The 4,849-nt window shown below is 38.8% G+C and overlaps 1 pseudogene; it reads left to right on the forward strand.

Moving 5' to 3' along the window:
• Positions 1-206: 206 nt before the first annotated feature.
• On the forward strand, positions 207-4,772 carry LOC101580925 (annotated as a pseudogene).
• The last annotated feature ends 77 nt before the right edge of the window (positions 4,773-4,849 follow it).

The raw sequence follows: 4,849 nt of genomic DNA on the forward strand, positions 1-4,849 counted from the left end.
CCTTGGAAGCTCTTACTCATTTTTATTTTATTTCTGAAATATTCCAAGTCAACAGAGCAGCATAGAAAAAAATAGCCACCAGTGCCTGTGCCCCATGATTATACGTGTTAACTTTCTACTCTACTTGCTTTGACCACCACTGAACTTCTTCATCTGTCCACCCCGACCCTTCTTCACCTTCTCTTTCTGCAGCAGAAGGGCGAACCATGAGAAAGTACGTGCCCTTCCCATGAGTGCAAAGAGAATGGACGGATGAAGAGCAGGAGAAGGAATACGATGAAGAGGAAGAAAGGTTTTATTTTCCAAATTCAGTATGATGAGTGTATGTTATTCTTGTGGTAAGAAAATACCATTTTAAAAGTTACAATAAAAACTAAAATAATTTATTTGAAAGTATGCAGATGGATTTTTGAGACAAGGCCTCCCAGACTGAGTTTGAACTTGCAACCCACCTGCTTCAGCCTCTCAGAATGTTCAATTTTTAACAGTAGCCCATCATGCCCAGGTTGGAAGATATTTCAGAAAGATCATTTCCTAACAGGGTTTGGGGAGGGAAGCATAGATAGGCCTGTCTCGCTCCCTAGGAGCAGGGCACAGAGAACTCTAGAAGCCTGCTCCAAAGACCACACGAGGCTTTGTGGAGACACCTAGACACAAACCATAACAGATACCTAAGCAGGCTCTCAGTCTCAAGGGATTAACAAGCACACCAAGAAACTGGGATTTAAGAAATAGACCAATATTCAAGGTTATGAAATTAAGATAGCACACCACAAGACAGGAAAGTAGAAAGTTGGCCCATCCTTCAAAGACTACATGGTCAGCACAAGAAAGCCAGAACCAAGAAAAACAAGATCATAAAATCCACAGAGGCAGGGCATGACCCGTCCTGCTCCTAAACCGAATTGGAAGCTTTCCCAGATGTAGGTACAAGGTTCAGGTGACGAGAGCAGAGCACAGGCTTAGAATAGCTACTAAAACTGTAACACCTTCTGCCTTATTAGCATAGTAAAAATCGTGCTCCCAGGGGGAGACCAGACACAGTGATGAGATACTCATTACATGAGAAGACAGGATGAAAAAGGCTCGGGCACAACTGAGACCCCATCTCTCCTGAATGATGACATCAAGATGGCATCCCTGTCTACCCTGCGGATCCATAAAAACGGACTCCCTTTTCTTTTGTTTGAGCCAGCCTGGGATTTCTGTCCTCTGTGCTGCCTCTCCTGTGTATAAACATAAGAATAAAAAACTTTGTTCCTGTGCCACTGTGCCTCTGCCTGACTCTTTTATTTTAAAGAGAATTTTTTAAAAACAATAAAAACATGAGACTGGGCGTGATGGAACATGCCTATAATCCCAGCACTTGGGAGGCTGAAAAACAGGAAGAATTACAAATCTTATCTGTTTAGTGAGACCCTGTAGACCCTGTACTGAATACAAAAACAAAAACAAAAATACACAATTTCAAAACAAGATGATAGGAAATCAACAGTGGTTGTTATATTATATATTGTCTTCAAAGTTGTCCAGATTACCAGACATAGATGTGCAAAATTGATCAAACAATGAAGCATTAACCATTCCTTTCAATAAATCAATAGGAATTAGTAGTAAAATTATCTTAGCTATTTCATATATGATATATAGATTTCATATACATACATATGGAAATACATATAGGGAGATATATATATATAGATATATAGATATATATATCCATCCTTCTTTCTTTCCTGTCTCCTTTCTTCCATCCCAGTTTTGATTTCTTTCTGATAGAAAGCATGAGAATCCACAGAGGTAAAACTGTAACAGATTAATTGCATATATATATATATATATATATATATATATATATGCCAAGGAGAAAAAAAATAATCCATCTAGAAAGTGGACAAAAGACTGACTGCCATAATAGATAGTATAGAATTGGCAATAAAGAACGTGAAGAGATCCTGAATATTAACTATAAGGAGCTATCACTATATACTGTTTAATTGTTTAATATACAAATACTGATAAACCAGCTAGAAGGAGGCAGAGCAACTCCACTCTGTTTTTGCTATGTCTTGTGAATGAAGCTCCAACTATTTCAAAATAAAAAGATTAGGGTTTGTTTTGTCATGTTTTGTTTTACAAAATGGTGACAATGCAAGCCTGGTTGTAGGGTTGATTGTAGTGACCTTCAATAAGTGAAGGTCATGTTGGAAAGGTATCTGATTTAGCACCCTCCATATTTTGGGTATGATGCTACTCAAGCACTTAAAGTTGTGTGACCTTAAGGTAAATCTGCCCCTCAGTTTTCCCACCTGAAATCTGAAAAATCTATCTTAAAGGGTTATTTTTAAGGACTGAGTGGAAAAGCCTGCTTATATAATGTTATAAATACTCAGGAAATTTAATTTTAATGGTATTATAATTCCCCCAGGGTTTGCTTAGAATTAGCAGTTCTCAAAGTATCTCAATTCATTTGTTTTTTCCCAAACTCTCCGTTTTCAGAAGTCTTCTCTCACCTTGCAATCCATGTTCCTACCTATATATTTTCTATGTTCCTACCTCTGTCTTCTTTTCCTACCTCTATCTTCTCTGCTTCATGTGATTTAATGTTTTTTTATATTTTATAAATTTAAATTTTTAATTGTTCAAATGTACTAACATAACACATCTTTTTAAAATATTTCTGTTTAGGGGCTGGGGAGATGGCTCAGTGCAATAAGTACTTCCCTGGCAAGTGCAAGGGCCTGAGTTCAATCCCCAGTTCCACCAAAAGAACAAAAAAAAAAATTCTATTTGAAAACGTGCTTTTAAACGAATTATTTTATTACATATCTGTGAACAAATGCAGACAAAATCTCTATAATTTGAAACATCAAGCTATTAGAATGTATGAAGAAATGGTTTACACAAGGAAATTGGTTATATAATTGCAAACCTGATTTTTCTCTGGAGATGGCGAAATTTTTTCAGTACTTTAAGACAATTAACAAAGAACATGCCTCTTCATCCCAAATCCCCATGCCATTTGGAAACTTTAAGTATGATTTCAATTACCAGTGGGCTAATATACTTTCCACCAATAAATTATTAATATTTTCTTCTCCAGTAAGGACTAGTGGAATATGTAGGAAATGCAGAACATATTTACTTTCTGACAGTCAATTTCATCAGCATACCAAAAGCATATATTCTGAAACATTTGGACTACATTAAAACTGGTAGCAGACAAAAGAAATGAAAGAATCACATCTAAATTCATAGGGATCAGGACCTTTAATTACAGGTCACAAATTCTGTCTTAATTTTCTCTCATTGCTAAGACACAATACCCAACACCCTACATTAAAGGGAAAAGCTTTATGCTTTATGCATTATGCTCTAGGAAGTCTAACAAGTACATCTCATCCTGTATGAACTACAGCTGTTTATTAAATTGACATTAAAATCCTTGATTACATAAGATGCTGAAACATCTATACTTAAAGATCACAATATTTGACTCTGGGAGGAAACCATATTTCAAATAATAGATACATTAAAATATACACATAATATGAAAAGATGGCATCATATTATCATGCTGTACTTCCCATACACTGTAGAATTTCATCATTGCCAACAAAAGTAACCAGCTTGTTATGGCTTGTATCTAGATTCTCCCCCAAAGCCTCATGTGGTTATAGGTAGGGTTTTTTCAAAGGTAGCTGGATCTAGGCTGGTATGATGCTGGGATTGATTCATGGTGCAATGCTAGGCACAAGGGCAGTAGGATTAAGTGTGCTACTGAGTGCTATTTGTGCTAAGTATCCTGAAAAAGATATAAAGACCTGTGCTCATGGCTTGTTTTGCTTTCTGCTGCCTACAGTGAACTGTGTCTCTGCTATGATGCCCCTCTTCCATTCCACCCTGCTTTGGAGCTAGTTAATTATGGACTGAAACCTTTACAAATCTTTCACTCTTTAATCTAGGGTATTGGGCATTTTGTCTCAGCAAAGAGAGAACATTAACAAAATTTGGTACCAGAGGAATGGGATCAGTGTTGTGGCTCTACCTGACCATATGAATCAGGAACTTTTGGGACTGGCTTGTGGGAAGAGTCTAGAAAGATTCAGAGATGCCACCTAAAGAAGCATCCCTGGCTTTTTCTCAGTCATCAAGCCAAGCGCGCAGTCACGCAAAGCCAACATGCTGGTGCGAGGAGCTGGGTTTGTCATAAAGCCTACATAACACAGTGGATGCCCTTCAAGAAATACCACCATGCCCAAGGATTGAAGCTGGTCAGTCAGTATGGGCTCTGGAACAAGTAAGACGTCTGGAGGGTCAAATTCACTCTGGCCAAGACCCACAAGGCAGCCCAGGAGATGCTAACCCTGCACAAAAAGACTCAGGGTATCTCTTCAAAGGCAATGCTGTCCTTCAGTGACTCATCTGCTTTGGGGTGCTGGATAAGGGCAAGAAAAAGATAGATTACATTCTGGGCTTTAAAATTGGAGAGTTCCTCAATCAAGGAGAGTCACTTGTGATCCAAGCTTTCAAGCTAGGCCTGGCTAAGTCCCTCTGCCATGCTCGTGTGCTCATCCACCAGCACCACATCAGGCTCCACAAGCACGTGGTAGACATCCCATCCTTCATTGTGTGCCTGGACTCCCAGAAGCACATGGACTTCTCCATGCTCACCCCATATACAGGGAGGCCACCGCAGCCATGTGAAGAGGAAGAATGCCAAGAAGGGCCAGGGTGGGGCTGGAGCTGGCGATGAGGAGGAGGAAGATTAAGCCCACCCTTCAGTTTCTGACTGAAGGATTGTTTAGATTTCCAGTCACAGAATAAATCAGGATGAAAAGTTAAACAG

The sequence above is a fragment of the Octodon degus genome, unplaced genomic scaffold (assembly GCF_000260255.1).
Source record: "Octodon degus isolate 3935 unplaced genomic scaffold, OctDeg1.0 scaffold00003, whole genome shotgun sequence".
Classification (NCBI taxonomy): domain Eukaryota; kingdom Metazoa; phylum Chordata; class Mammalia; order Rodentia; family Octodontidae; genus Octodon; species Octodon degus.